Source organism: Dromaius novaehollandiae, chromosome 14 (genome assembly GCF_036370855.1).
Source record: "Dromaius novaehollandiae isolate bDroNov1 chromosome 14, bDroNov1.hap1, whole genome shotgun sequence".
NCBI classification, from domain to species: Eukaryota; Metazoa; Chordata; class Aves; order Casuariiformes; family Dromaiidae; genus Dromaius; species Dromaius novaehollandiae.
The window spans coordinates 13,566,674-13,588,789 of NC_088111.1; the positions used below are offsets into that span (position 1 = coordinate 13,566,674).

The 22,116-nt window shown below is 39.9% G+C and overlaps 1 long non-coding RNA gene across 1 annotated transcript in view; it reads right to left on the reverse strand.

Annotated features, from left to right (window-relative positions):
* Positions 1–16,058, reverse strand: part of LOC135329950 (uncharacterized) — a 39,971-nt gene extending 23,913 nt beyond the window's left edge. The window contains exons 1-2 of the long non-coding RNA XR_010391631.1: positions 15,977–16,058; positions 8,483–8,580 (exon numbers count right to left, since the gene is read on the reverse strand). This is a non-coding gene — a long non-coding RNA (uncharacterized LOC135329950). The remainder of the gene's footprint in view (positions 1–8,482; positions 8,581–15,976) is intronic.
* Positions 16,059–22,116: the final 6,058 nt, after the last annotated feature.

Here is a 22,116-nt window from a genome sequence, read left to right on the forward strand (position 1 = left end):
GACACTTGTGGCCTGTGCGTCTTGTTTTGGTCCCCTGCCTTAACGTGCAAGAACGAAAAGCATTCACCGAACAGACATTTCATATAGCTGGGCTTGGGCTAAATGCTTAGGCACTTAATATGCTACAGTGTACTTAAGACACTGTAGGAGAAAGAGGGGACATTGTTTAAAAAACTCAGCTTCAGAAACAAAAACGGTCATGTTATTACAAAAGAGAGGAGTGTATTCATCCCCCCCCATCACATCTGTGCCCTGCAGGCAATGTTCTGTGAGAAGTCTGTGAAACTCGTATTTGCAGCTATCTCAGACAGCTCCACCTATAACTGTCTCAGCTTTGGCTCTCCCAGTGCCTGACAGGATGCCAGAAGTTTGTACGTGACCCCTAATGCTCCTACGCAGGATTAGCCGTGTTCAACTAGCAAGCATATACAAACATACCATACAGGGAAACAAGGTAAATGTAAATAAAACTCCTAAATACATTTTCATCTGTTGTGTTCATTTGCTCGCAGAAGCACAGCGGTCTGATGCTGATGCGGCTGAATGTCTTGGGGAAGGACTGGGCTTCTGCTCGGTTCTGACGCAGCTCCAGTCCCACCTACATCCAGCAGCTCGTGATACTTCTGCACTCCAGATTCTGCTGTGACTTCAGCCCATGCAATAAACTAACCCCTTAAATGTTTATCAAGGGTTTTGTACAAGTTTTATAGCCAACACTGAGCTCCATGCTACTGTGGTTGCTGCATTACCTCCGTTAGCTGCAGCATTGCTGGATGCTGTGGCTGAAATCTACGTGTCCCACTGGCCACACTCCTCCAGAGCCGGCATTTCCTAGACCTCCATGATCCCAACCCACTATTGGCATTAGGAGTACTGCTGTTTCCCCACTGGCCTCTGTTTTCTTGTTCCAGAGTCCATTTCCAATCCCACCCCTGCAAGGAATAGAAAGTGCCCAGGTAGAGACCTCAGCTAGACATCCTCATCCTCATGCAGCTTCCTTTATTAAGGGGAGGTAGTAACCAAAAGGCTGGTCTAGTGATGGCAGGCCAAACCCAGCAGGAGGAATTCAAAGTGCACTAGCCACAAGCATCCTTTATGTATTATATATGCTTTACTATATTGCAGGACATGTTGGCTAAACAGCTAAAAGACATATTTACATATGCTAATCATCATCTTGGTATGTGCTTTTGCTGCATATGGAGTTAGTCTATCCTACAAGCAACCCATACATATTGTTCAGCTGAACTGCAGGTCCCTTGTTTTCAGCAGTCTGTTGACATTAATATTGCTTAGCAGTGCACAGCACTAGTCAGAGTACTTCAGGGACCTGTAGTGGCTGACAGTTTCCCCATCAGTTATCACGAAGTTTTTACAACCAGCTATGCCAAGGCCTACTGTTACCACAGAGTACGTCTACGCTGATGGTATCCACAAGTTTACAGAACACACCCTTTTCCTCATTCACATTATTTAACAAAAGGGTCAAGCCCTGGTGAGCGTCTGAGTATTTTCTTCACCAGAACTAAGTTATGATTGGATTTGTGAGTATACTGTTTTCCCCGCTGTCAAACAGAGCAGAGTGCTTCTAGAAAATAGTCTGCTGGAACTTGTGCTTTTCTAATCTCTATCCTTGGAACCTTATTCATACTCCTTATTTATACTCTTGCTTTCTTCAGCACGGCAGGATACTCAGCTCTCTAAATCTGTGGCAATGGTCAGAGCCATGAAGTTGAAGGAACTTCTTTCACCTGTAGTTCAAGTTTGTTATGATTCATGGGAATGGAGGTAGGACAGCCTTTCAGAAGTTAGAGAACTATTCAAAGATTAAAAAAAAAGTCTGGTGAAGAGACACCTGAAAGAACTCATTTTGAAGAACACTGATTTCTGCTTTACCACTGCTGATGGCTCCATAGTGGGAACAGCGGAGTCTGGTGACATAGGATTACTACAATAGCTCAAACTTCTGCATAACACATCAGATCTTTGTAGACTTCAACAAGAAACTTCTCTTTACTCTCTCAAAGCAGAGAAAAATTTGACCAAGCCATTCCAAAGGGACAGCTTTTGTTATCTGGAAACCAGTTATCTCAGCTAACTGCTTCAGGTACCACAGTAACTGCTTTACTGTTGGCAAATCAACATGTTCTAGCCATGGTGGAAACTTGTTATGAATGTTGTTTACCTATAAGTTGTCAGCATCGGTGATGTACCTGAAACAATCACCTGCCTCTCAAGAAATGGATTTTAACACCAGAATGGAATTAGCAATATCAGCTACACGTCCTACCTTTTACCCTTTGAAGAAAGCAACAAAAGGTAAAACTCCCTTCTCTGCAGGGCTTGAGGAGCATGGGGACCCCTTCCACATGTTCTTGTTAAAGTTTTGGAAAGCCATGCCTGAGCAGTGAGGAGCCACCCAGAGAGGAGCCACCCAGAGAATACAGTTATCGACGTAGCCCTTGCAGAACTGCAGTTGTGCTATTGCAGGCACAGTCTTGTTTGCTTTAAATTGCTGTGTCTTGTTCTAACCTGCCTCTGGCAAGCTCCAGTCTGCACCACTGCTGCTCCCTTTTCTGAGGAACTCGTTACCCTGCACCCAGCCCCTCTCCTTGGGAGCTACAGCAAACGAGCTCTGTGTCCCCACTTCACCTTTCTCCCATAAAGAAGAACACAATCCCTGCCAGCCCTCTCCCTCCTGCTGTCTGATACACAAAAAGGGCACCACAACACCACTGTTTCACGCAGGACAATACGTATTCAGTAGGCTCAGTGCAAAAGCTACTAGATGCCAGTGTCACAAATGCCGTCTGCGCAATGCAGCCTGCTCAGTGTCTGCTGGACACACACACTCCTACGGACTGAGCAAGTCCTAGGAAATGATCGGCTCTCCAGCTGAACTGCATAACCCGAAAATGCCACCCCAACCTACGCTGAGCCCAAACATGCTATAGAAATTAGGAATGCCATGTGACCTATGTCCAAAAACATATAGAAAGTTTAATAAATAATTAACTACTAATGGGTGCCCTGCATCACCTGTCACAAAATATGTATTCTCTTGTAAAACTTCAAAGCCATGCTTATTCCTTTAATCTGTGGGGGAAAGGAAGAGTTAATCTGTACAAGTTACTTGGTGCCTAATTAGTTTTGTGGATTGTACTGAGCATGAATGGATTCATCTGCCCAATAAAATATCGGTTTTATATATAAATCTTCATGTTTGTGAGTTGGGTAGAGACAGTACTGGTTTATAGCTAGGTGGAGGAGTGCCTTTTAAAAGTATATTCTGAATACTCCATTAAAGTTTTTTGGCACAGCTGAGGTTTCCTGTGTCCTGAACAGTGCACAGACAATAAGTGCTTAGGTAAACAATGGAGCTTTACTAAAGTAACAACTCTATACAAGGAAAAACTCAAGAATAATACCATCTAGCAGAGAAGTAAGTGTTGGGAGGAGATGATTGAGTGGGTTTAGCCTGTATTAATCTGCAAGCAATGTACAGGGCTTTGCTGCTGAACAGGTCATCAGGAGGGGGAAAAACATTAGTTTCTCCTCATCTACAGTCTGTGTAGGAAAGCCAACAAATTTGCCAAGCAGACAGTCCCAAATGATGCATTATTTTTTGTACTCTAACTGAAAGTACTTATGTAAAAGAATTGCTACCGAGTTCCCCCCAAGGGCAGTTACATTTTAGCTCTGCATTGGAGAGCTCCAGGATTTCTATACACAAACATTTAAAGCACTATGATTTATTACTAGTAAATTGCTCCAGCATGTTATTGTCCATTTATTTTTTCATATTCCTAGGACAGAGGAAGAACCATTCCTGGTATGATGACATTTACAGAGTTTATGCAGCCAGATTTACCTATTTAAAGGCCATCACTTTGTATTTAGACCTGTCAGGGTCTGGCAGAGTCCCCTGGCACATGGCACTGAAGGCCTGGCAGCACAGATGTTTGGTACCTTCAGCAAGGCAGAGGTAGGGCTCTCGGACTGGGCAATATCCAAAGGGAAAGGGAAAACAATTGATAGGACAATGACAAACTTTTCTTCTTCTGATCTCAGCAATAATGCAGGGCTTTAGAACGCGCTTCCGAGAAAAGAATATTTACAGATATGAATGTAACTGGAAAGAGGAGAAAATGACACAGATTTACCACAGGCAGAAAGGACTATAGTACCTCGTCTTTTCCTGAGAGGACAATAATTTTTTGATAGTAACAACTCAGTGCTGAATTGCCTGAACACATCCTCTGAAACGAGTGATGTTTTTGCCTCTTTTGCCTTTTCTCTAAGAAAACAGGTACTATAGATCACTTCATAATATAGTCTCCATTTACATTGCTACTAGTTGTATTATACTAGCACCTGGTTTTCAAATCTTGTGGTAGGAAAGCAAGCAAAGCAGTTAACAGAAACAACTGAGAAATGACAGATGAAATGAATTTAAGCAAACTATCATTGACAAAACCCTCCTTGGTGAACGTGACAGATGCTACGTCCTGCATTCATATCAGGGAGACAAACAATTACATTACAATTGCAACATTTTAAGGTTGGTAAGCAATCTAATGTGGCAAAAAGTATTGTGAGGGAATAAAAACTGCCAAGGCTTATTTAAAGTGAACCTATAATTCAATATATTTATTATCAATAGTGAAATTTTAGTTCATATTGCTTCAGGGAATTTTTAACAGAAAGGGAGGATAAAGGACAAAAAGCTCTCACCAGATTGCCACCATTTTTCCTCCACAAGCTTTTGTTCTTAGTCTACCATTTAGTCTGCTACATTAAAACTTTTGCACATGCTGATACTTCACGAGAGGTCATCTAGATTCTGAGTTTATGAAATAACAAAGCCAACAGTTAAAATTGAAAGAAAAGTATCTGGGGACTTATTTTATAAAAGTCTAGTTATACTACTGAAAATAAATTAAAACTAATTTTAAAATCCTTGGCAGTGATACTAAAATGTATGGCTAAAGAATGTATGTTCATAGAGAACATACTTGCTTTAGTGACAGAACCAAGATTTTATGGCATATCATATACCATACATTCGTTGTCTAGCAAAGAACACAGAAGTATTATGTCAGGCATTACAGATACAGATATTATGTGTATGTTCTTTTGTTCTTTGTCACATACAGTGTATAGCTACCATGGAAATGTAAGGATCCTTGAGAGGGAAAACATGTTTCAGATTTTACATGAGGGTTTTTTATTATTTCTTTCCTTTTTCATCTTTACACTCTCTGGGATAATTTTTTTTCTTCAGTTCAACTGAGTGTAAGAGTTGGATCTGGAGCAAGAATAAAGCCTAAACACCTTCGAGGCTTTTCACAACAAACCATGTCCTCCTTGTCCCTGTCAGACTGACAACAAGACAAGTCCCTCTAGCATCCATCTGCTGCTTTTGTATCAAAGTTTGCCTTAGAAGAGATAGTGGCTTTATTTGCACTTGAAATTGTCTGCAAGAGCGAAATTAAATTCTTGTGATGACACTAGCTAGATTGTGTTACCCCCATTTTATTGTGACTGACCGTTCAGTCAAAGGTAACTGTCTAATGCAGTAAATATATGCCAGCCTTCTTAGGTACAAATCAGTGCTCTTTGTCCAAGTGCTGTATAGACTGCATAATACCAAACTCTGTGTGTGTGCGTGTGTACGTACATGTGTAACCTATTTTTTGGACACTAGTGGCCTCTATGCAGAGCAAAAAGGGTCCACATTTTATCTTTATTGCTAGTATGAGTAGACTAGCTGTGAATGATATAACTAATAGTCTTAGGAACACAAATAGATAACCAGTTATTTAAAATGAACCTTGGATTTCTGTCATTATTGGAACAACCTTTTACGTGAGAAGTCTGAGGATAAATGGAAGGATTAAATACTTGCAATACTTAGTCTTCAACTCAGAAAATTTACCACATGCTTTAAAAGAGGAGAGTGAGGGAAGGCCAGATTTATTTTTTCTTTTAAAGGGCAACATTCTGTTTCCCTTTACACCTACTATCCAAAGGATAAAATGAAGAAAGGATGCATTGCTTTCCAAAGTATCTTGCAACTCAGCTTATGGAACAGTGTTATGACAACAGGCCAACTCACTTGGCCTGTTTCCAAGAGACTAATGACTTCTGGCCTACGGACTTCAGACTATTTCCTTCAAGTTTTGGGTGGCTGCCTAGAAGTCACTTGATCAGAATCACTCTATGCATCCTCTTTCCCATACCAGAGCACCTTCCCCAGTACGTGGTGGACCATTGTTACAACTGCTCTGTATTTTGTGCTTAATGTTCTCTGTTTCTGAGCTCAGATGGTTTGGACTAGAAGAACTCCAGAAGAAGTCTGCAAGGACCGCTGGCAACAGCCTAGTCCCTTTACTGGTAATTTTCCATCAGCTCAGAAGCATGAAGGCTGAAGTAGCCCAAAAGCTCTCCAAGCCTGCATTTGTCTCTGCTTTCGTCTGTTTTTGTGAGCTGGGTTCTTTCCTTTTTGCATTTCTGCTCAAAATTGTAGGCATTAAAAAAGACAGTCTTCCCCCCCACCCACACACCCACCAGGTAGTTCTTGGTTTAGTACTCCTGCTCATGAGGGGAAGACTGCTGGCCCTTACTGTGAGGCAGAAGGCTTTATCCCACAGTGCCACTCCCAGCCCATCTGCAGGTATTCCACAGATGCCAAAAGCAAGCAAACAAACAAACCCGCCCCCCTCCCTGCCCCAACCCACTATAATTCAACCCACTATAATAGCATGAGCTAACAAGCACGCTGTGATACTATCAGATATCAGAAGGAGCACCTATTTTCACCTTCCCTTTTGGGGTGTGTTTGGGAAAAACTTTACAGCACTCTCAGTTTTGTAAGCAACCATAGAAAGACCCTGCCAAAACAAACAAACAGAAAAAACACACTAACCCAGTCCCCCACCAAAACCCAGCAATGAAAATACAGATTAAACTGATACAAAATCCTGCATCTGTAACAGTGTCTATACAAAATGATTTTTCAAGAAGGAGCCAGGAATCAGAGCTCTGCAATAAGTGGTTAGTATTTTTTCTTTTCATTCCAAATTCAGATTGCTTTAACTCCACTCTTAAGATGGAAATTCAAAGGTTTCATCTGGAAAACACCAACACACTGGAGTTTCAGAAACAAAACAGTATCAGGAGCGCACACTCATGTAGAGCTAGGTGAGCTAGTTGTGGTGAGTACTGAAAGGAGAAGCACTAAGCCACAAAGCCATTTCAACAGGCCAGACACTGACTAATTTCTGTTCAGTACTAGAACAACAGTTTATGGCAGGACTGAAACAGGTGAAACCCAGTTCCTGAAACAGCTCAGAGTCCAGGTTATAGGGCCCCGCCAGGAGTCATGTAACATATTTAAGTCTCCCTTGTCTGCTGATCAAGCTTTCACAGTTGAGGTACTTCCAAAACTGTAAAGTTCTTGTTGCAATTCAATAGAAGCAGATGTGTGCAAGTCTTAAAAGAGCAATGCAGACAGACTACTAATGCTGGCAAAAGACCATTTCTTCCTTAACTTCACAGCCTTCCTCCTTTAAGAGGCCTTTCATTGGAATCGGCACCTCTTTCCAGCTGAAAAGTAGCAATCAACACATACAGACTACAAGAGCAGCACTGACCTATTTAATTTTACCAAGCGGAGAAAGATTCCCAAAGCACAAATGAATGACTAGATAATTCAGTACTGACACAACTACGGACCTGAGATATTTCAAATGTGCTTGTCATCACATTAGCTAGCTTTTCTCTGCAGGAAGATTGACTTGACTTGGAAAAATAATTATTTGGCTCAGCAAGTGCCTTTAACAGTGGGTCTGCTCAAGTTATTATAAAGTTGCATATACAAAGGGCCTCGGATTTTTTTCTGTCTCTGTTCATTTTACTATTCCAAAGAACAGTAGATGCTTTTAAAAACTGTAGTTTTCTTACTGATATTGAGGTAGACTCAGGTCTTAACTGTCCTTCCATAACTGCTCATAAGCATCTTTGGCAAGTTCATTTTATCTCAGGTGCCAAGACTGAGACCTGACTTGTTTAACAGAAGGGCTAATGTATTCGGAGTCATGAATGAGATTGTTTCACTAGCCAATGAAGAAAACATTCTTCCTCCATTACTAATGCTCACAGCCATGCACTGATTTGGCTTCTCTCTGGCATACGGTCCTGGCAAAACAAATAGTGACTGCCATCCAGAGCACAGAAAGGGTTGAAAAGCCTTTTAAGAGAGGAGAAACTTGATGCACTGCTAGCTTTGGGAGACAAGTGGTGGGAAAGGAACAGACCTAACAGAAAGTGGGAAGAGTAACTTGGACCTAGGAGTAGAAGAAAGGAGAGAAAAAAGTATACTGGCAATATAGAGGCAGGGGAAGATTTTCAGAGAGGGAATTACTGGAATCAGCATAATTTCATCATATATAGCAGTAAAAGTGGAGGGTGTAATAGTTACCATCCAAATTCTTTCTTGCAGCAGGCATTTCCTGCCTGCCTGATGAGTTCAGCAATGGCAGCTTGAGCAAATTGTGACCTCTGTCTTTCAGCTTGTCTCTGAAAAAAGTGAAAGAATTGCAAAGAAAAGTGTTAGCTACATAATACTCTGATCTTTCACTCTTAGGCACTGACAGAAATATATTCTGGATCTACAGTTCAGTTTGTGAGATACAGTTATGCTAAGCATCCTCACTGCAAAACCTAATGTTCTTCATAATGTTCTCCCTGGTTTCTTACTTCTCCGCTTCTGTACAGTAAACAGATCATGGTCTTATCCAATGATGCTTTGTGTTGAGATGTTTTGCAGTTCTTTCACAGACCACTACAGAAGAACTAGTCTGTCCTTTGGAAAGACTTAGGGAAAGCATGCTGAAGGAAAACCAACACTTGAATCATTTTTGCTTGTTTCCTCACAGCTATACAATCAGGCTGCATCAAACTGGAGATGTGATGCTTGCAGTTCCAGCTGTATGATAATTTTAAAGCACTTCCAAAGGTATGTTGAAGCTGAAGACCTGCGTAATACACTCACTTAATCATACAAAGCGCAATCTGTAAAGAGAAGAAACCTGTATCCTTACCTCGTAAGCAGAAGCAGAGAGAAATGACACTGATAAATAATCAATGAGAATCACTCACAAATGTTGTCAGTGTTACTTATCAGTCAGTCATTACTTAGAGATCTGTGTTCTTGACTGTTAAATATCGAGTCTGGATGCAATAAGCTCCAGTACCATAGCTGTGGGTGCACATCTTTCAGGATGGAAAGTCACATTCTGCTTTTAGTAAAGGCCTTAGGCACCATGTCAGTGAACACTGCTGAATGGCAATAAGCTCTACATGTTCCACTTTCAGTAATGACATGGCAGGAAAGGAAAGGAACAGTTAATTGTTTCTCTAGTTTCTCCTCTACCCTTGGCCCCTTTAATCTTTAAGATTTACGTGACAGTTTATCACTAGTCTGAATGCTGATACAGCAGTTTGTCACACACAGAAAATACTTCAGGATATTCAGAAGAGGGGGGAAAAAATCTGGGTTTTATTCTAACTGGAAGGGTTTATAATGTCTGACTCTCTATGAATTACTAATTGTTTTGAATTTTTCTCATGAACCATATGATTACTAAAGCAGGATCATCATAATCAAACTTCTCATTTGTTATTTCTTGCAAACTAGGAGAAAATCATTTCTTCCACAAGTATTCTGCATTCTTCTCTTGTTTAGAAATGTCAGGGTGTAAACAGAAAACAAAGTAGTAGCTTGTTTCCATTTTTGCTTCCCAGAGTGCACTGAACAAGTGGCCTCTTACATACTAGACACAGAAAAAAGTACACAAAACAAGTAATTAAAATGCCAATTTTATTATTTTCAGACTTCTCACATACAGAACATTCCTCCACATTTGCAAAGCTAACGCACATTTATTTAAAAGATAAAATTAAATCTTCTTGAGAATCTGCAAAAGCCTTGAGGACTTTCCTCATCTCTCTGGTACTAAAATGCCTGATGTTCCTATACAATACTACTTAAACTCCTCCCTCAAAAGTCTTCTACTTGTCAAGTTTTTTTTCCTGTTCTATAAAAAACAATTTTTTTTAAAAGAAATATGAAAGGAATCAAAGGGATTGTGTTGAGCCAGAAGTCCTCCTTTCTTCATCTTGACGGTACTAATCTGGAAAGCATCTGGCAAACAAATCCACTGAGAGTTTAAAAAAGCTTTTTATTTGTGCTTGCAGACTTAAAAAGAAAAGTGGTTAACATAGAGGCTTCATGAACTCATTGTATGTTTCCTTTACATTATTGCCACTTTGAAAACACAAGAATACAGCACAACATTAGCCATGCTCAAAGAAAAAGGACTTTCCTGGTAAGGCAGTGTGAAACCCGGGTTAATAAAATTTGCAGGCTACAGAGCCAGCTACATTGCTTCAATACAGTCCTCGCAGAGCCAAGGGTCTTGACTGCACAACAAAGAGACATAGGAAGCCTACTTGAGTCCAGCTGGGTTCACAGCTCATTATTTGATTATGCTGCATCAACTCCACCCATTTCCTCAGCCGCATTTTACTACCTTATTCATTACTTTACACCACATTCCCCAGGGCTTTGAGATACTTAAGTGGTTGGACTGCTGTTGAACCTCAAGAAGAGGAGCACAGTTGGGCCCAGACTGGTTCTGTATGAATTTTCTGGGCCCTCCCTTGATTCATACTCCCCAACTCCCATTTACTTTATGTTACTAATGCCCCAAATAATGAACCATGGACTGCAGTTTTAATTTAAATGCTACTAGATCCACACATAAAGCAGGACTTTGTTTTTGTAGCTCTATTAAATCATGTTGAATGTTCACTTTACAATATGACCATTGCTTGAACAAAGCAGGTAGGCAGATTACTTACAGAAATACTGTAGCTCAGAAAGGCAATGAGATCATTCTATAGTCTTCCTAAAGAAAACCAGCTATAAAAAGTGGTCAATGTTCAACAGGTCTCTTTTCTCCTCCTGAATTATCAGGCAGGCTCAGTAGGAACACTATGCTTGCTTATTTATCAGCAAAGCTTTTTGGGTGGGGAAAAGAGACAGACACCAAATTTTTGGAAGTCAGACTGAACTGCCTCTCTCCCTTCCCTCAGCAAGGCCAGCATGCTTGCGTGTGCATGCACACACACTTTTTCAAGGAAGTGGCATAAATAGGAACAAGCCCACACCTGTCTTTGTACAGACTAAAGCAGAGAGATCAAAGGCATGAGCTCTCTTCATAACTGAAACACAGCATTTTCTATCGAAATTATGTAAGGAAATGCAGATAAAGAACAGCCTATCAATCCTGTTTCTATACTGTGAGTCCAGTAAGACTGGCAACTTTCAGTTGGGAAGTACAAAGTGTGTATTTCTCTCCTGCTGCATAAATTTAAAGCATACATAAGACACAGTGACAGGAAGAAATGGAAATAAGTATCTTAAATATTTCCCATCTTAAAACTTGCGTTCAGTTGTACATAGTGCTGTTTAGTTAATGCAATGATGAAATTCACATAAACATACATGGAAGGCAATGCAGCTCATAAAGATAGTTCTCAGCTAGGAAAAGAGGATCAATTTTCAAATAGCTGGTCATTGTAAAGGTAGAACTGGAAGTTAGCCTTTTATTGAAATTCAAACATTCAGTAGATTTTTGGGTACCTTAATCCCTTTCCGTACTTATGCGTACCCTCAGGGATGAAATTCCCCTCAGTGTCAAAACTTTACCCTAAACCAGCATGAAATGCCTAGTTATATCCTGTGCATAATATACAGTTTTCTGTTTTCAGTTTTCTTAATATTGGACTTGTTACAACAATAAAGGCTTGTTTTGTTGAGAGAAAAACACAGGTACTCCAATGGCATTTCCCACATAGTGTGGCCACAATATCACTTTCTCACTCCATCTCCCTCAAGTATGTAGGATCTACAGGCAAGATTAAAAAAGAAACACTAGAGAGGTCAGCTTGGAGAACTTTTTGTAAAAACACATTATATGAACCATTCCAATATATTCTTTGGCAGATGTATAGTCTCTAAAGCTATTTTAAATCTGCTAAAGAAGTTAAACAGGTTTGTGAATATTCAGACTTTGAGGAGAGCTTTTGGGAATGCTTCCTTGGCTGCCTTGCAATCCACAACTGAGAAAGGAAGAGGGAGGAAAAATTAGTATTGTTTGCAGATGGTTTCATGCTTTTAACACTATCAAACTGTATTCTATAGGCCTTTGTTGCTGTCTTTGAGATCTCACATGTCTTGAAGACCTGCATAGCTCAGCCATACACCATGCAGTACTCTTCATCAAAAGGAAAAAGGGTGTCATATTAGGGAGAAGTATTAAGAACTATCCTAAACAGTGAACAGCTTAGGTGTGACCCACAAATTTCTCAGGATACTTTCAGATGGAAAGCAAAAGAAAAGCTGTTATTTGATCACATTTCTACTTCTCATTTATAATGAGGGCTAAAATTTGTTTTGAAGGGTCTATGCTAGACCAGTGTTGAATTCAGTGCAGGTTTGTGGAAGCTGCCATGCTAATGACACTACACGGTGTCTGGCAGCCCTCGCTGTCTTGCCTCATACTCTGCTCAGCTGCAGTCCCATTGTAGCCATTCCACCGAGCTCTCTTTAAAGGACTGTAAGAGGCTGAGGAAGCCGAAGTTAACAACAACCAACAATTAAAAACAAAAACAAGTACAAGAAAATCAAGCCTGCTTTTCCTGCATGGATGACTGTTCTCCTCCTCTCTTCCTAGAGAGGGCTGTTATCTGAGGTTGAGTTACCATTCTAATATCATGCTGTTAGTTATGATTTTGTAATTAACTGGCACAGGCTGGAGAGAAGAATCACTGCCTCTCCACTAATTTGGTTTTACTCAGAAGAAAGGTGCAGAAGGTTCTCTGCCTTGTTCATTCACTTTCTTTGTGAGATTTCCTTCTATTCACTACATGTTTTATCTTCCCATCTTTGCATTCAATTATTAACAGTGCCTAAGTTCAAATAGGCAATAGCTATGCTATTAAGTTCCTTTTACACAGTGAGGTTTGTGAAAAGGTTCTTCATCACGCTAAGTAAACTAGACAAGAACTTAGTGACAGTAGAAGAATTTCTAGCATAGCATAGAGAAATCCCAAGAGCTGCTTGTCATCGTTTGGCTAGGGGAGAAGAGAGAAATTCCAAGCACATTAAAAAATCCTCTTCTACTAGAAGAAAAACAAGATTTACAGGATTTATACTGAGCTAATATGCTATGGATTGTTATATCTGCCAGTCCTCACTGCATTAATTCTGCATTAATTTTTTAAGTATTATAGCAATGCACTTCTCTTATGAAGCACTTACTAATGCATGTTGCAATATAGAAACCTTAGAATTCTCAGTATTTCAGCTACTTAGACTCGGGGGACAAAAGGTATTCCATTTTACATTCCACTAAAACCATGTCAACCAATTTGACTTCTATGGTGCTCTCAAGAAGCTGCCTTCTAGAATTCCTGATTTAAAGCCACAAAAATGATCTGACTGTATACTTTGTTTTTCATTCAAAAGAAAAGTATAAATAAAATATGAATGTACTGTTTAGAAAAAATACACTCCTCCTACATTGCCTCCTCAGCTCTGTGCGTGCATAAACCTATATCCTCCTTATCTGCATGGTCAGGCTGTCCTCCAAAACTCAATGATGCTGTGATAAGCTAATGCAGACAAGAACCAACTAAAGAATAAGCATGGATTTAATGCAAGCATCATTTAATGCAAAACAATGACAGCACAGGGCTATAGGTGAGAGGAGATGTCTATGTGCCTGAAGTCAGAAACTTTAATCAGAGGTTACTATTATGTTCAAGTTGCAGCAAATTCAAAATTGAGGTTGTTTCACACTTACCAAGAGCACAGTGGAAAAGAAGCTGTGATCAGCTCAGTCAGTAACAAGTGCAGCCATAACAGCATAGAGGCTAATTCTGCTAACATGGCAGCAGACACATATAGGCTGGTTATGTCCTGGTTTTAACAATATAACAGAAGAGCTAAGCCTCAAGTCTAAGATATTGTATGTCCTGAAATGACATGCTCAGATTGCATGCTGAGCCTTCAGCCCCTTTATACATGCATGACAACCCAGGATGGTTCTGATCAGCCTCTCTCTTTGCAATGCTAGCTAAGATTCACTTGAAGTGAGTTCTATTTGTAAAATAAATTGTAAAATCTTCTGAGCATGAAGATCTTTGGTATTATGAATTTAAAAGTCAACAAGCAAGCATTAGCAAGATTAGGAGGGCTGCAGCACAGATCACAGCCTAATGAGGCAACGCTGTTCCAGTTTTCTCCTGCTAAAGACTTTTCAACGAAAGGAAAAATGAAGCCTAACTTTTGCTATTTAAAAACCTTTCTTTTTATGTTTGCATTCATCTAAAGTGGTACAAGCCAAAAGATTCGTTCTACTTCGGCTTGCTATACGTGCACTCCTCTGCAGGAGCTAGGTATCTAACTGACTATTGCTTGTATTAGTTTTATTAAGTATTAGGGAGCCTTGTGATGGTTAATGCAGTTCAGCATTTTCTGAAGAACTGAAGCTTCTTCTCCCTGCTTCTGGGTCACACTGTCCAAATTCTGTTTATTTCAGAATGTCTTTGTAGGCCCTGAACCTGTTTTCACTCCATGTATGTTAACCGATGAAGCTGCAAGTGTTAACAGCTAAGGTTACAAGAATTACATAACTTTTGCTTGGACAGGATCTTGAGGTTAGACTCAAGTTTATGACAGCTACACTGTTTATACTATTACCTTTTAAATCAAACATTATTCCCCATTAACATCAGATTATGTTGTACTGTAAGAAAGACATTTTAATACAGTGAAATAACCACTAAAATGGATTAAACTGCTTTTCTTTACACATTTTCCACTAGCTATGATCTTGCTCTAAACTGAAAAAATGAAACTCCTAGGAGACTTACTCATTTCAGAAAGAAAAATCTTCATTCCTGTTACCTTTTATCAAAATATCTTCTTAATTTATAGCTAAATATTGGTTTTGTTACAAGAACTGATACTTAATTCATCAGACAGAAAGAAGATAAATACAGTATTTATACCAAGAAAACTAGAAGTCAAAATAAAAAGGAAAAGCCCAACTACACAGAGCAATAAAAACTCACAGGGAGGAAAACTAAATCAGTAGCCATTGCGCTTGAAGTCAGTCCTTTGGGCTGCCCTCAGACCAGGCGGGAACAGCGCACGAGCCTGCCAGCCTGAGGACAGCATCCAGACATGGCTCACACGTTCGCAGGTGGCAGTGAGAGCCTGGCTCCTTTCCACCTTTCCGGAGGCCGGGGATTGCAATGCCCTCTGCCTCCCTCCAGCCCTGCCCACACGACTGCTATGAGACAGTGTTTGCAAGTGAGGTGCGGAGCCCTGGCCAGTAACATGTTTCTGCTCCAGCAGGGAGCCTGGACAGGAACCAGTTAGGTTGGAGCTCTCTCAGCAGCACCCTGGTCAAGAAATCCAGGTGCTGAACGAAGCAGGGACAGTCCGCTCTTGCTTATAGCATCATCCCTTCTCCCAGATGTCAGCAGTGTCTCTCTGCCAAGGGGTAGTGGATACCTGGGCCCCTTGGATGTCATCGTCATGGAGAAGCAGCAGCAAGAGACTAAATCTAGATAAACTTTAAGTGGAATTTCCTTTGCTCATACATATAGCCCTGAAGTCAGATGGCCAGTTAGTCAAAGCACTATTATAAACCAGTCCCTAGCTTGTCCTGACAACAAACAATTCTTCTACCCCAGCCATACCCTTAATCCATCCACTCGTATGTACTCTTCGGGGACTCACATCTCCAAAATCTCTTGAAACCCCATGCATCCTGGCATGCCCGAAATTACCTGTCCTTCAATGACAGTTTTCTCCTTCTGCTTGCTGTTTACCTACCAGCTGTGGGTAAACTCGCTCTGATCCATATTCCCTGCAATAAGAGGTGCTTGCAAGTTTACCCTTGCTAGATATGCAGCGGTTAGATGGCACACAGGAAACGTGCTTGAATTTTTAGGGTATGCAAACAACATGATGAGGATGTGAGTCACTACATATTGCTGGAAGATTTCAGACAAGGGAATCTACTCCTTCATCAGCATATTACCCCTGCGCTCCTATGCAAATCCTACCAGCACATCACTTAACTGTAGTCAATCGAGGAAACCGTCCTCCTAGATCTTTTATTTTTCCACTGGAAGAATCTTAAATCAAAATTAGCTTCTAAATAGCACTGAGATGTACAGTTATGTATACACATTAGGTAAGTGAGTAAAGCCTTTCCCACACTCTCTACTGACAGGTTAGGAGCACTGGCCTATTTCTTCTCTTGACAAATTCCACAACCTACTGCTTCTGCAATCTTAACTTCACCCTTCAGATCCTGTAGATTAGTAGCCGCTACTTCCTGTGCAGCAGGAGCTGTGCTGTTGGCAGAGCAAGTGCAGTGACAACTGATATGAATAGAAAAGGACAAACACACAAGCACTGAGTCAGGATCTCCGCAGACCTCTAAAGGGGAATCTGGAAGAGCAAGGCCACATTCCTAACTGCCTACTATATCTTTCTGATCATAAACAAACTCTACCCACATAAACCAAGAGCACATAACACAGAGCGCAAATGCAAGACTTACAGGAAAACCTACAAAATGACACACGCACATCACCCAATGTACTCAGTAAAAAAGGGCAAATGTAATTTGTTATTTTCAGAGTGACACTATTGTCTTTGTAAATTCAAAGGCACCTTAGAAGCTAAAATAATATTCAAACCAGACATTAAGGTCAGGATTCAGCTGTCTATGCACACAGGCCTTGTGCCATCCACTCTCTGGAATATCCCACTGTGCCTCTTACTAGCATGCTGCAAGGGTGTAGGTCTCCCCAAAGTCCTGTGCCACAACTTCTTCCCCTGCGCACAGCATTTCAGACCGAACCCTTCAATCATAACTCGTTAACCCAATAGAACCAAAATACATAATCCCTCTCCTCACCACTCCTTTCCTCCAAAGGGTACCCTGTTATCCAAAAGCTACAGAGGCTGCACTAAACCAAGGGAAAAAAATTAAGATGTTAAGAGATCCCCCTTCGCCTTTCCACTTCCTTCCAACCAAAGCTCATGACTGAACTAATTGAAGTGATTTCAAATAAAGCCCATCTATCTCTAGGTGTAGCTCGGTATTTAGCTCTTGTCCTGAGAAGGACAGGAGAAATAATGAACTTGGGAACATACTAGAACTCCACAGTCTGGAACCATTACTGGTCCATGAGCCTGGGTCTGGACCTAAGCTCAAATTTCAGACACCCTGAGGCTTGTGTTAAAGGTCTGCTTCTTTAACAGGAAAGAGCAGGAAAACATTTGTGCAGTATCAATAGTAACATCCACAAAATACTATAGCTAAGAATATTACAAAATACCAGCAATACTACAGGATACAGGATTGTAGGAGTTCTTTTGCTCTTGTAAATAAGCATACTTATTTTCTGTATACATTTCTGTAAGTCACAGAGATGTTTCACACTGCCCTTTTGATGGTCTCCCTTTCCAGATTCCAACCTGCAGCCAGTGAGGTTTTCTACACCAAGAAGCTTGTCACAGTTAACACCAGATTTGCTTGCAGGAACAATAAAAAAATATTATCCAGACAGCTAGGAAAGTTTTCCTAGATCTGTGGATACATTCCTCTCAATCATCTCTGCTTATATAGAAGAGTTGGGCTTCAGAAACAGATAACTTGATTAAGATTCATTGTATCTGGCCACATCTCAAACTCTCACACGCTTCCTCTAGGTCTTGAAATGCAGTCCAGTCTTGTCTACACTAATTTCTTTACAGGGACATTCATCTCAGAGCCCCAGTATATAGCAGAGATTTGCATTCCTGCACACCGAGTGCCTATGTTTAATTGTGAAAGTATACACTGAGTCTAACGAGGAAAATGAAACTGGGTCCCTAGGCTGGTATGAAAAGAGCCATTGAATGCATGACTGCAAGTGAACAAACAGTGTGTTGTTTGCTTACCTCCCACAATAGATTTTATCCACTGAGTCATGCCAAACAGCTTAAAATTAGAGGATAAGCTTTTTAAGAAAATTAATAAGGGAGAAGGGAAGAGAAGGAAGATGCAAACAACCCTCTTTCACCATCCCCTCTGCAACTCTCCAGACTGCTCCTGTTCAATCTTACCTTGAGGCATCATTAACAGACATTACGTGGAAAGGTAACAGAGAGGTATAACACTTCTCCACATACAGACAGTTTTGATGCAAAAACAAGATTAATTTCTTGGGCTAGTTCTTTCAGTTATGGGATCATCTAATACCTCTCATGGCTCCAGACCTTTCAGTGAGCCTTTTATTGATAATTCTCCTCTATGCAGTTTTAAATAGGTAAAGTTCACCTGCCTACAGTATTTTAGAGGATCAGGCCAAGGTATCACATCATCTGCTGAATAATCTTTGAAAATCAAAAATGGAAGCAACTACTCTCCTTTTGCCACTCCCTTGCCATTTCTGGGGTTTACATACTGTAGCAGAACTTGGACTGTTTGAAATATACCTATGAATGAAATATATGTATGAAATGTAATTTATTCTGCCTGGTTCTTGTCAGAGGATATGTTTGGTGGCTCACATTCCTCCCTAATATTCAACTTATGGTGACATTAGCTATCAAATCAACCTTTTCAGCTTGGTGAAACACTCACCTCAAATTAGCTTCCCAAATTTTTTCTGGATTTCAAGTTCGCTCTACAATAACTTCAGCTCTTTGGGGAAAACAACAAAAAACATATCCAAAAAACAAACCAAGATGCTTTACACTTGACAAAATTGTGTGAGGCTATCATTAGTACTAGGCAAATTCAAAAAAACAAACAAGTTTAGTCTAGCAAAGCAGAGGCTTACATTCTTCATTACAAAATAGGAAATAAAAAGTTATCAAAAACAAAACAGAAATGTAAGACACAGAACATACTTGAAACAGCTCAGTTCTCCCAACTGTCTCAAGAGTTTTGAGTCATGTCTCAGGAGGAGACATGAGAAAAGATGTAATTTAGCTGTACCGAATTCTGAGTTTTGACTTTCAGAAATAAATCTCACATTATCTTGGAACTAGAGCTAGCTCTGCTCAGGTTGCTCAGAGGTGAAGCTACCATTCTCTTCACTTCATGCAAAAACCATATCCTTCCCTCATGTTTTTGTTCTCAGCTTGGATCACATTAACATCATCTCTGCCTGGGTGACTTTCCGACTTTACAGTCTGTCTTTATATATTCTTTTAGTTTAAACGATTTTCAATAGGGATAGCATTCCTCAAGCTCTTACAGCCCTTTGTGTGTTGCACCTCATAAACAACATGCCTGTACTACTACTACTGTCCTACTCCTTAACCGAACACATTTTCGGATGTCACTGTGTCTTCAAAGGGGTCACTATACAACATTGATCATACAGATGATAGACTTGGTTGCTAATGCATGTTCCTTCCCTAGTGTTTAAGGGCATTTCCTTAATTTAAGGTGTGTTATGCTTTCTCTCTTCTTTTCTCCTCTGCAGGGAGAAGAGAAACCTAACATCACACAGAAACCTTCCATCTTTGGAGGGTTTCAAGACTCTGGAGACAAAGCCATAGCTGACCTGATCTAATGGCAGCAATAGCCCTGCTTCAAGTAAGAGGTCGGACCAGATGACCAGAGGTACTTTCTACCCATATCTCTAATGCTTTGAAGATAAATCTGCTCCATTCCACTGCCAATTCCATATCTTTTCTCTTTTTGATCAAAAGGTAACTCACCTAGCAGGAAATCAAAGATCACTTTTGTAATTCTGCCTCATTCAATCAGTTTTCATTCAGATTGCAGTTCTATTTCTGCTGCTGGCAATTAGACAGCTCCCTACAAACTGAAAACTTACAGTGATGCCCTACTAGTACACATACAGTTATGCACTTTTAATGTTACGGCGCTTTGGTCTCTTAACAACTCCAGTTGAACCTTGTCTACCTTTCATGAAATAATTATAGCTTTTTGGTAATATTTTGTACACCTGTCTTCTTTCTTAATTCACGTAAAAGCCATTGCTAATGTCTGCATAAGAGATTCCTGTTAGTTTACTAAAGCAAAGACGACTACAGTTAGTTCAAGAACTATACAAACAAATTAAACTTAAAAAAGCAGATAAAGCCATTTAAATAAAGTAATGCAGCATACACAGTCACAATATTTAAGTGTATTATTACTTACTAACCTAAATACTATTCTTCACAATACTTCTTGTATTCAGTGAACGAAAGTTAAGCCAGTATATTCCGTTTACTTGCAGGAGCCCTGTGAAGTTTTAATAGAGGGAGTAACTGGGGACAATTCCGTGTTTAACTAGCTTCTGCAAGAGTTTATATTTGAAAGTGATAGAAATGAATTTTGCCCTGTCATTGAAAGCTACATGACCAGTTGCTTCTCTTATTCACAAGTTACATCCATTCTTGCAAAACTCATTCCCTCCATATCTTAGCATTCTCCACCTTGGCTGACACTTCCATAGCGCGAGAAGGGTGCAGGAGTCATTGGTGCTTTGAAAATTTAGGTGCTTTAGATTAATAGCAGCGAAGGTCATCACTCAGGTCTTTGGCCCGGAATGGATTTGTATTCAAGGCGAGCAATACAGAGAACAGTTCATGGAAGCCAAGAATTCCTTGAGGAGTCTTTTGTTTATAGAAGACAAATTTTGAATAAGATTTTATAGTGCTTCCATTTGATAACCAAACTTCATTTTTGAATGAATATATATGTAGTATGGGAAGAACACTTATCTTTGGTGTGCGTTTGTATCACTTGGTAGACAAATACATCTAAAGCTATTTACTAGTTTATCAATTAAGGAAAACATCAATCTGAAGTTTTTCAATATTTGTCATTTCTATACACTTAATTATCTGGATGAACAGGTTTAATACAATAGTTTTTAATACTGAATGAACCTGGCTTTAGTCAGATATGAAGAAATTTACTGGACACTTGTTGGTATATAGCAGTTTCCACCTCTGATAGTGCAAAGAGTCACTGAATGCATGTTAATAGATGGATTTTAAAGTGGTATTGGGAAAACATGATCTAGCTAGTAGTTGTAATATGAGAATTATCTGCTACAACTATATTAGTAAAGAGACAGGAACAAGACACACCATTTCCGTAGTGGAGGTGGAACAAGACTGATGGAAGAAACTGCCTAAGAGTCCATGGGGAGATAACACACACAAAAAAGGGGTGGATCACAGTTCTGATAAAAACTAGAACATTCTTTCTCAGTCAATAAAAGTTATTACACTTAATATAGGCCATTAATCTTTCCATGTGCCTGGAGACCTAAGTCAGCCTATGCACACTGTTCCCTGATGTTTTTGTCAGCAACTAATTAATCTTAATGAGAGGGAGTTTTGAGTTTAGAAGTTTTATTTCACTGTACTGCAATTTGTTTTCACTGGCAGCTGGTTGAATTTTCCTTTTCAACACACAGTTGCGAACTTTCCTTTTTTTTTTTTGACAATCACACAAAGACAGAAGTGGACAGCAATTGATACATCTGTGTTTACAGCATTAAGATTTTTTTCAGAGTCCCACTTAGGTACCAAACCAACAGTGATTTATTTAGAGTTTGTGTACTCAAGTGCTATTTCAGTTGCTTTTGGAGCTTTCTATCGCGGCCTCTTCCCTCAGTTCCTTCTTGGATAGACTTGCATATCCTCCATTTGCTATTCTTTGAAGGCTTTGGTATTCAAATCACTGTCGTATTTTTTTTTTCCTGGTCAACAACAGCAATACAGAGCCAGTAACAAAAATCAGACTGTGTGGCACTGAAGCAGTCATCACATTAGTTCTCTCCAACTAGCTCCTTCAAGCATGTATCACCTGAAAGAAGCTGCTGTATAGTAAATACGCTGCTTTGATTCCATTAATCAAATAATAAAATTCTACTTGAAATACAAAATCTGAAGGATAAGTAAAGGAATATAGAAATTAAAAGGTAAATCTACTATGCTGA